The sequence below is a fragment of the Mus pahari genome, chromosome 21 (assembly GCF_900095145.1).
Source record: "Mus pahari chromosome 21, PAHARI_EIJ_v1.1, whole genome shotgun sequence".
Classification (NCBI taxonomy): Eukaryota; Metazoa; Chordata; class Mammalia; order Rodentia; family Muridae; genus Mus; species Mus pahari.
Genome location: NC_034610.1, coordinates 16074754 through 16086438, shown reverse-complemented (window position 1 = coordinate 16086438; position 11685 = coordinate 16074754).

The window sequence follows — 11685 nt, the reverse complement described above, 5'->3', positions numbered from 1 at the left end:
AGTGTCTCTGGTTTTATGTGGAGGTCTTTGATCCACTTAGACTTGAGCTTTGTGCAAGGAGATAAGAATGGATCAATTCTCATTCTTCTACATGATAGCTGCCAGCTGTGCCAGCACCATTTGTTGAAAATGCTGTCTTTTTTCCACTGGATGGTTTTAGCTCCCTTGTCAAAAACCCAAATGTGCTGGATAGGATGACACAGCACAAAAACAAATTGGAATAGTGAATTTAAAACCTCTTCAATACTTAGGGAAGCAGTTTAATGAGTTTCAAATTCCTGACAACAGTCATGCCCTTTAACAAGTTTGTCATTCACAAGCAGCCCTCAGTAGTTCTGTTTCCTGAAAGAGGACATCATGAAGATGGTTGAACAAGTGCCTGTCTGGTAGAAGAAACATGTTTGGGGTATATGTCCAAGATTAGTATGGCTGGATGCTGATGAGGATTGATTTTCCTTCTTCTAAAGAGTCCCCACATTGATTTCCATAGTGGATTTACAAATTTCATTCCCATTAGCAGTGGAACAGGGTTCCATTTATCCCAAATGCTTCCTAGCATGAGCTGTCACTTGCTTTATTAGTTGTGACTGTTCTTATTGGTGTAAGTTAACAGCAAGTTAACTTGGACAAGTTAACACAGTTTTGGTTTGCATTTCCCTGATGATGATGGATTTTGCTCATATCTTTAAATGGTTTTCAGCCATTTGGGTTTCTGCTATTGCCTGTTATAAATTGTCTGTTTATATCTGTATTCCATATTTAAACTGGGTTATTTGTTTTCTCTTTCTTTCTTTCTTTCTTTCTTTCTTTCTTTCTTTCTTTCTTTCTTTCTTTCTTTCTTTCTTTCTTTCTTTCTTTCTGTCTTTCGAGACAGGGTTTCTCTGTATAGCCCTGGCTGTCCCGGAACTCACTTTGTAAACCAGGCTGGCCTCGAACTCAGAAATCCGCCTGCCTCTGCCTCCCAAGTGCTGGGATTAAAGGTGTGCACCACCACACCCGGCGTGGTTATTTGTTTTCTTGATATTCCAGTTTTTATTTTTATATATTTTGGATATAAACTCTATATCAGATGCACATTTAGTAAAAATATGACTATTTTATATCTTGTCCTTTTGTCCAAATCAGTGGTCTTTGCAATAGAGAAGCTTCTCATTTTCATAAGTTTCAATTTGTTATTTGTTCTTAGTTCTTGTGTTAAAGTTGTTCTGCTTAGAAAGTGTTTTTCTGTGCCTATGAGTTCAAAGCTATTTCCTACTTTCTTTTCTACCAAAAACAGTGTAGCCATGTTGACAGTCTCCATTTATTGAAAATGTTTTCTTTGTCTAGTGTGTGTCTCTCATTTGATTTTAAGAAAATTGGTTTTTGAATTTATATTTAAATCTTCAATTCTTTTTATCAGTATGTCTGTTTTTTTTCTAACTCAATTCTGTGATTATTATTATTGTTCTATTGTACAGTTTAAGGATGAGGATCTTAATATCTCTTGGAGGTTTTTTTTTATTATTATTTACAATTGTTTCTGAGACCCTATCTTTGTCTGTTTCCACATGAAACAGATAATTGTCCTAATAAGATTAGTGAAATTTTGTTTTGAAATTTTAAAGGAGATAGATTTGCTTTTGGTAGCATGGACACTTTCACTATATAAATCATAGACACCCCCCCAAAAAAATCATACCCAATCCTTGAATATCTTAGATCTCTCTATCTTCTGATATTTTCCTCAGTTTATTTCTTTAATGTCTTAAGGATTTTATCATATAGGTCTTTCAGTTGCTTGGTCAGTTTCCCCAAGATATTTTATTTATATCCCTTGATGCTAATGTGAAAGATGTTTCCCTCATGACTTTTCCAGTCTATTTGTCATATGTATACAGTAAGGTTTGTTGGGGTGAACTTCCTTACTTTGTATGAAGGTGTGTCTCTGTATTCTCAATTGTTAATTTTGTACCAGCAGAATGCCAAGTGGTGGCGGGGTTTTCTATTGTCATTACTTTGGTGCATCCCTAGTTTCCTATTTGTACATGCTTCTCCTTCCACACCTGCACAAAAGTCAGTCAACACTTAATTGCTTTTGGCAACCTAAGAGATGTTCTGAAGTTGTTTTAGTGCTGATTGGTTATAATTAATATCCAACAGCTAATAGCTGGTTCAGAAGCAATGGGTGGAACTTCAGGGAAAGCCTCTAGACAGGAAGGATGAAAGTGAAGGTGAGATATTAGATAAGGACATAGAAAGGAATAGTATGGAGGGGGACAGAAGCAGGGAGTTAAAGAGCTAGCCATGTGGAGCAGCAGGCCTGGAAGTCATATCATGGAGTGACTGCACCAACAAAAGGCCTATAGCTTTAAACTATAGAGAAGTAGTTTATTGAACTTGTATTGAACTGGCAGGATTTGAGAAAGCCCATTAATAAATGTTATTGGATTTTGTGGTTAATTTTCTATCCAGGTGCTTTGCCGATTTTTTTTTTTTTTTTTTTGGTCTGCTATAGAAAAGTTTTCATAGAATTTTAAGAGCCACTTGTGTATACTATTATACTATATACACCTGAGTATATTTGAAGTTTTCTTTGGCAGTTTATATTTTATCTCCTTCAGTTGTCTTATTGGCCTTACTAAGACTTCAACTAATATATCATATATTTATGGACAAAATAGACAACATTTTTTTGAATTTTTTATAATTGCTTTGATTTTCTCTCAATTTAAGTTGATATTTGGTATGGACTTGCTATAAACTGTTATCTTTTTTATATTTAGATATGCCCATGTATCCCTAATTTTTTCAGGATTTTAACCTCGAAAGGGTGTTGTATTTAATAAAAGTCCTGTTCTCTATCTAATGAGATGATCATATGGTTTTTGTCTTTCAGATTGTTTATATGGTGGACTAAAATTGCTGATTTACACCCCTGAACCTCTGGACTGAAAGATATTGACAAGGGTTTCATGTTTAATTTTTCTTTCTTTGGTCTTTATGTAGCTTATTTATCAGCCTAATAGAGGCTTAAGAAAACAAATTTGGTGATGTTGTTCTGTTTCTATTATGAGAAATAATTTGAAGAATGCTTGCCTTGTTTATTTTTGAAACTCTGGCATAATTGAATGATAAAACCATTTGTCTCAGGCTATATTGGGGTGTTGGAATTCTCATTACTGCTTTCATTTTTTTTTCTGTGGGTTTAGGTGTTTTTAAACTGCTTATTTGATCTTGATTTAATATTTGTTCTGGTATGTATTGAAAAAATGAACATTTCTTATTGGTTTTTCAATGTGATGGAGAGCGGAATTTTAAAGCGTGTTCTGACTTTCATGAATAACTTGGTCTCTGTTATTATGTCCCCCCTTTCATGTATAATAATTTATTATTTGGGATATTTACTCCCTCTGTTATTTATTCAATTTGACTATGGGTTTGTCAATCTTACTTTTTTTAAACAAAAAACCAACTGTTTCATTTGTTGCTTTATATTGTTTTCATTTATTGTCATCAACTCTGTTGGGAATGACTTGTTCTTTTGTTTTATCCTCTTAGTTCTATGAACTTGCCTCTTATAACTGACTGTATAGTATTAGATATGGGTAGGATTGTTATGTTTCCATTTTTCTTCATTTTACTTTTTTAAATTTCTTTCTTAATTTCTTACTTAACACATATTTTTCAGTAGAAAGTTGTTTAGTTTCCATGAGTTCCTGATCTTTATGATGTTTGGGTGGTGCTGATATCCATATTTAATCTGTGGTGGACAGAATGCAGGGTATTATTTCAATTTTCTCATAGTTGTTTAAATTTGCTTTGTGTTTGAGAATGTAGTAAATTTTTTAAAAAATCTGTATACTTCTCTAAAGGTATATTATTTTGTGTTTGGGTGTAAATATCTGTTAGGGCATTTTGATTCATATATCAGGTAGTTTTCTTTTAATTTTTTACTTATATGACAGGTTTATTGGTGAGAACAGGGTAGGGAAGTTACCCTGTCCATTTCTGAGGGTCAATATATGATTTAATCTGTAGCAGTGTTTGATGTGTTTATAAAAAGATAAAGAGGGGGTATATGTTCTATGGATATGTGTGGGGGAAGGCGGTGTCCAGGCTGTCACATGCTGAGGCATCCCTTCCGATGAGAGACCACCACACAATAGTATAGAATAGAGTTTATTCAGGGCATGGGGAGGGGAGTTAAGAGTGTTGTAGAGGCAGAGAGAGAGAGAGAGAGAGAGAGAGAGAGAGAGAGAGAGAGAGATTGGCCATGAGCATGTGGAGAGTAAGGGGGAAAGGGACTAGAGGACAAAGCAGGAGCAGGAAAGCAAGAACAAAAGGGAGGAGGGGGCAAGCAGCCCCTTTTATAGTGAGTTAGGCCTACCTGTGGGTCAGAGCATACATGCCTGTTGCCAGGTAACTGTGGGGCAGAGCTTAGATAAAATGCTAACAGTGTTTCTTTTATGCAATTTGAGGATACTAAATGCATAGATGTTAAGAATTGGAATGTCATCTTGGTGGATATTGTAGTTAAACTCTTGATGGAATTTTCCCAATCCTAATTAGTTTTGCCTTGAAGTCTATTTTGTCTGACAGATATTAAAATGGCTTCACATACTTATATAGGTCAATTGGACTGGAATAGTATTTTTTTATCAATTCACTTGTAGGTGATATCTGCTATTGATGGTAAAATGTGTTTCTTAGCAGTAGAAGGATGGATCTTTTTGGCCCCATATAGACTCTGTTAGTCTGTGTCTTTTGATTTGGGATTTGAGATCACTGGTGCTGAGAATTATTAATGAGCAGTGTTTGTTGATTGCTTTTGTTTTGTTATTGTGGAATGTGTATTTTTCACCCTTCTTTTCATCTTCAGGTCTGGGTTTCTTATTCCTTATTTTACTTGGAATAGTTGTGACTGAGCTCTTCAGACTGAATTGCTTCTTCTAGTGCATTCTGTGCATGAATGCTTTAATTTGGTTTTATCATTGATTATCTTTTTTTAATCCTTTTGATTGAAAATTCTGCTGAACATATTAGTATTACCTGACATCCATGTCTCTTAAAGTAGAAAAAATCTTCAGGTCCTTTTGGCTTTTAGAGACTTCATTCAGAAGCCAGGTGTAATTCTATAAGGTTGGCCTTTGTATATTATTTGTTCTCTTTCATTTTCAGATTTTAATATTCTTGTCATTGAGTGTTTTGATTGTAATGCCTGATGATAGTTTCTTTTCTGGTCCAGTCTAGTTTTTGTATGTTTTTTAATTTGCTAAACATCTCTCGGTAAAGAAAAATTTCTTCTAAGATTTTGCTAAAAATACCTTCTCTAGTTTTAACCTGAATTTCTTTTCCATTAAATATTCCTACTATTTTTACCTTTTTAATTTTACTAGTGTTCCATATTTCATGGATATTTTGTTTTTTAAGTTATTTATATTTAACATTTTAAAATCTATTTTGTTTTCTATTTTCCATTACTTATTTTCTGTTGGTGCCATTTATATTTGAGCTTCCTCTTTTCCTAAATTTTTTTATTACCTCCCTCCAGTGGACCCACTTATCCCATGCCTATCCCCATGCTTCAAATTCAGCTGCCAAAAACTAGAAACATATTAAAGCCAGAACTCCCTATGGACATACCCCATAGGATCACCAAAGAAATCTTTACCTTTGCCAGGCAAAACATGGACATGAAAACCTGCTGAGAAAGAGAAAGGCAGCATAATGCAGGCAAGCAACAAAGACAAGATATACTCACTTAGAATTTCAATCGTCCCAAAGACGATGCATAAATACTTACACTAAATTTACAATTGGTTGTTAAATAAAGGAACTGATAAGTCTTCATGTTGATATAACAGGGAGCCAAGGATCTGTAAGCCTGTAAATATGTAGAATTATAATCTCTGCATAGCAGATTATCACCTTTACAGCTCTATAGTCAAGGTGTTTATGTTGCTGAGGTCAATAATTTTTTCCCAAATATTCTTTTTAACTATCCTGTTTACATTCTGAATATTTTCTGAAGAGACAGAATAACCTGGAACTTTTTGCCTCTGTGGCAACAACAGCATCAGAAACATCAAGATTTAAGAGTTTCTGTTGAATAGAGAAAATGAAGGAGCATCTCATAGAGTTTACAGGATGGAGGGCATACCACAAATGAGAAGGGTCAGATAGTTGTAACAAATTTTGAAAATATTTGTATTTCTAAGGTGATATGGGTGAGGAGAGGTGTGGGGCCTGGAGAGACAGCATGTTTTGGTTGAATGAAGCTTGCTTTGGTGACTCAGTAGAGACCCACTAGGAAACTCTACAAGGGACAGAACAGTGAGCCACATTTCCAGAGACAGGTACCTGACATCACAGAGCCCCCAACTCCATAATTCTGTGACTATCATTCACGCAGACAGTGTCCGAAGATTCTGGCATTCTAGCTAGACTCCACCCTCATAGTTACCTGACTATAGCCAGTTATGCTCCTCCCCACAGTTACCTGGCAACAGCAAGGTAGCCCAGCCTACTATAAAAAGGGCTGCTTGGCTCCTCCTCTCTCTCTTTAAGATCTCACCTTTCTTAATATCATTTCTAGCCCTCCTTCTCTCTCCCTTCCCCCCTCTCTCCATGTGGCCATGGCTGACCTTTCTTTTTCTTTCTACCTTCTCTCTTTCTCCCTGCATTTCTACAATAAAGCTCTAAAACCATAGACTGTCTCTGCTCATCAAGGCCCACCACTCTTAAATAATAGGATAGGTTTTCCCCTAAAGGGATGTATCTAACCTTTCTGTGCTCCAGCCATGGACTGGACCAAGGACTCTCACCCACGTGGGAACCACCCAGTGCCTTCTCTCCTGCTACCCTCTCCTCCTGTTGGCCCTTTGGATGATGGCGCTGCCCCTGGGGCCCCCATTTTGCTCTCAGCTTTTTTTGCAATGTCCAGTGGTGTCTGGGATACCCCAAGCTGAGAACCTGTTATCTCTGGCCTCCATGAGGCCCAGAGACCTTGGACTCCCCCTTGTTCACCTCCTGCTGGGCTGGGGCCCGTGGCTTCCCACAGCCAGACAGTCACTCAGGGCTGCAAGAAAAGCATGCGATCGTCCTCCATGTTCACCTGCCCAAAGCACCTGAACTCTGGTGGGACTTGGGTTTTCTTCCACTCCCTTTATTCCCCCACACCCACTGCCCCGCAGAGGGGGATTAGGTGGATTGAGCAGGTTATTTAACAGGCCCTTGATTTCATTGCACAGGACACTTGACAAGTTGCATCTATAAAACTATCTCAAGTAGGTACTGAAACAAGAAGCCTCATGCCTTCACTGGAACAGATGCACTAGAACCTGGCAGTAACTCTAGTGACTTGGTTCACATATCACCTTGTAATGTTAGAGACTCAAATTCTAATCTTCTTGCTGGAAAAGAGTCAGTGGGAGAAGAGACATAGGAAAGAGCCAATACTTGGAGCAGAGGAAACTGTGGAAGATGAAGAGTATGTAAAATGTTAAGACTGAGGTTTTGTTAGCAAGAAACTGTGTTGCATAGTTTACCCCTTCCATCAGTTTTCTCCCTCAATAGCATTTTACTCCTTAGAGTTAATATACTGTAACAAAAGGTGTTAAAGCCATCATGTGATGTGTACGGGCCATGTTATCTTTTCAGAAATAGTGCAGGAATATAAAAATTCCAATGTAAAAGTGAATTATATAGTTATGATTTTTTCATCAATGCATATTATCACTGACTGTGACATGTAGAACTGCATGACCTCACAATGGTAGTAAGGGCTCAAAAATAGGTTGAAAAGAGTGAACATGTTAATCCAATCTGCACAAATTGCTTAAAGAAGCCCATGCATCCAAGCTCTGAGATATCTCAGGATACTACTAAAATGATCGATTATGTTCTGCTTATAGCACTCAAACACATTATTAGTCTTCAGTGTAGCTCCTGGAACAACAAGCCTTATCCTGCCAATCATGATCAGTTTCTTTACAGTAGTAATTTAACTTTTTATTAGTTACTCTTCTATCTATGTAATAAAATACCATGAGCACTGAAGATGTCAATTGTTTTGTATATCTATTTCTACAGTAATTAGAGCCCACCATGGCTGAGACGCAAGGCAGCAAGCAAGAGACAACCAACAGGAGTGGAAAGCTTGGAGACATCCTTTTGAACCATGAGCACTAAGAAAAAAATGGAAAGAGGGTGAGACTATGAACTGTTAAAATTCCCTGAGTGACAACCTTCCTTCAGCAAGATTGCATCTTTCGAGACTCTCCAAAAACCATTACCAACTGGGTATCAAGTGTTCAAATGCCCAAAACTGTGGGTGAAATGTATTATTGATACAAACACACATAAATTATTTTGGAACAGCTTCAAATTTTAACATAGTGAAGGACTTCTAGCTTATGTGATATTTTAAAAAAGAGTCTGGAGATAGAATAGTAGTTTAGAGTACATGATGCTCTTCCATAAGACCAGAGTTGAATTTTGAGCATTCAGATGAGATGCTTAACTGCCTGTAAACATCACTCCGGGTGATCCAATTCCTTTTTATGGCCCTCTAAGTACCAGCAAAGATGTAGTATAAACACACACACACACACACACACACACACACACACACACATGAATTTAAATAAAAAAACAAATATTAAAAACAAAGAAAAGGACAGATGCTTTAAATAATGAAGACCTCTGTCTTTTAGGAATAAACTTCTGTTATGACTTCCTACCATGACTGAGCTGATATTTGTGACTATTCCTAGCACATCATATCTTCCCATTTAATTTTCATTCCATTGTGCAAATAAGATTAGTAGTTTCTAGTGTAGCTGCAGGCATTCCTTGCATCCATTATTACATAGACATCCCTATATTCCTTACTGACTTTGTTCTACTCTGTACTCAAAGGTTGTACAGTCATGGCTCTGAAAACTAATAAGTAATTTGATTTCAGGTATATTGACACAACATGGCTTGTAGTCTAGTGAAACACAGATACCTTCTGTAAAACATTCACATGTAAGACCTTGGTAATCTGAATACCACACACACACACACACACACACACACACACACACACACACACAACTTGTGTATGTATGGTATGTCAGGTTGCCTTTGTCAGTTTCAATAAACTCATTATTTGGTTCTATAAATTAGGAGCTGGAAATGTTTCAGAAAGGTTCTTAACTCCAGAAATCAGAGCTGACCTTGCCTCCCCAAATGAAATGGAAATTGCAAAATGGTGGTTCTGGAAAAAGGAAAGGACACAGTCACAGGCCTATATCTCAGGTTTGTGCTGCCTCCCTCTTCTACAGTCTGGTTGGAGACATACCTCTTTTGTACTCTGAGCTAAAGTTTCTTTAAAGAGGAGTCATGTAAGCTCCATGTATTTCCACATGCAGGCAAAGCAAGCAAGGTCAGCATTTATGCCTGGGAAGAGGATTCTAGGGTGAAAATATATGCAGTGAAAATTCAGTCAAATAGAAGAAATCATTCTGTTCTCTGAGCTAGGCTAATGAAGAGAAATGAATTCTCAACCTACATTATACCCTCATGGGTATAATACAGTGTGATGGAATTTTCTCTGATCTTACATATGGGACCTGATAAATCATGAAATCTAACATCAAAGGTGATTAAAAACTGTAGTAATTAGGTCACTCATTTACATCCCAAAATTATTTTTATGAATCACTGTATAGTTTGTCTGAATATTCAAGTACATAATGGTATACTATTTTCATGTACAATATATAATATGAGAGAAAAAATTTTATCTTCTCTCCTTGGAAAGAAGCCAAAATCTGAATCTGCATCAGAAATTTAAATACAAAATTATTTTAATCAGGAGTAGGGAATACAGAAGATGTGGAATGACTGTGTGTGTGTCTTTTAACAGTGAATGTTGAGATGAGAGATCAGGTTGCCTAATTTCCTGATCTTGAAATCAAGGTATTGAAGGGATGGTGACAAAATAATTATGAGTCTTTCATAACTAGAATAAATTGGCCATCTCTTATTTCCAGTCATTTAATGATGTTTCTATGCTACTCTCTTTATATTAAATACTGATTTTGACATTTTTATATTGATTGACTAAGTAATATATTTAATGCTTCATTAGATGCATATTGATAGCTAATATTACATACCAGTGAGGTCTTTTTGTAGAAATATTTAAAACATGTTAATATCTCTGACCAGTAAGAACTTTGAACCTTTCTTTATGTGCTTCTCAGCCATTCAAGATTCCTCAGTTGAAAATTCTAGGTTTAGTTTTATAGCCCATTTTTTTGAATGGGTTGTTTGGTTTTATGGAGGTCACTTTCTTGAGGTCCTTATGTATTTTTGATATTAGCCCTCTATCAGATGTGGGGCTAGTGAAGATTTTTTTTTCCCAATCTGTACTTTGCTGGCTTGTCTTATTGACTATGTCCTTTGTCTTACAGAAGCTTTCCAGTTTTAAGAGGTCCCATTTATCAATTCTTGATCTTAGAGCATAAACAAGTGGAGTTCTGTATAGGAAATTTCCTCCTGTGCCAATTAGTTCAAGGGTCTTTCCCACTTTCTCTTCTATTAGATTAAGTATATCTCATTTTTTGTTCAGGTCCTTAATCCACTTGGACTTGAGCTTTGTACAAGGTGACAATGCTCTTCAGGCCAGCAGAAAGAAAGGAAACAGGCAACCTCAGGAGATAGGAGATTGGGGAGACCCTCCAGAATGCACCAGAGACCTGGGAGGTGAGAGACTCTCAGGACTCAAAGGGAGGGACCTTAGATCAAATGCCAGACTGTAGGGAGAGGAAACTTGTAGAGCCCACCTCCAGCAGAATGACAGGACACCAAGTGAGGGGTGAATTTGCCATGCCACAGTCACAACTCTGATCTATAATTGTTCCTGTCTGCAAGAATTAAAAGGATGAAAATGGAAAGGAGCCTGAGGAAAAGAAGGTATAGCAACAGGCCCAAAGTGGGATCCAGCTCCAGGGGAGGTCCCAAGGCCTGACACTATTACTGAGGCTATGGAATGCTCACAAAAAGAATCTATCATGGCTGTCCTTCAGGATTTCCCAAAAATCAACTGAAATAGTCAGATGCAGATATGTGCATCGAACTAATGGATAGAAGCAGCTGAACCCTGTTGTTGAATTCAGGAAGGCTGAAAGAAGCTGAGGAGAAGGGCGATCCTGTAGGAGGACCAGCGGTCTCAATTAATCTGGATCACTGAGATCTCTCATACACTGGAAAACCAACTAGGAAGCATACACCAAATGATATGAGGCCCCCAACACATATACAGTAGAGGACTGCTGGGTTTGTGTTTATTCCAAGACGAGGCACTTAAAGTTTAAGAGACTGGAGGCCCCAGGGAGTTTAGAGGTCAGGTGAGCTGGGGCTGGGGAGATCCACGTGGAGACAGGGGAGTGGGAAGGAGGTGTGAGATGTGGAACAATCATAGGGTGGACAGGGCAGGGCAGATAAATATATTTAATTTAATAAATAATTTATAATAATAATAATTTAATAAATAAATCATTATTAATAATTTATTTATTAAATAAATAATAAATAAATTATTAATTTTTTTAAAAAAGAGAAATATTTGACATGTTTAGTGATCAGGAAAATGCAAATGCAAATGACTCTGAGTTTCCATCTTATATCTACCAGTATGACTAAGATCAAATATTC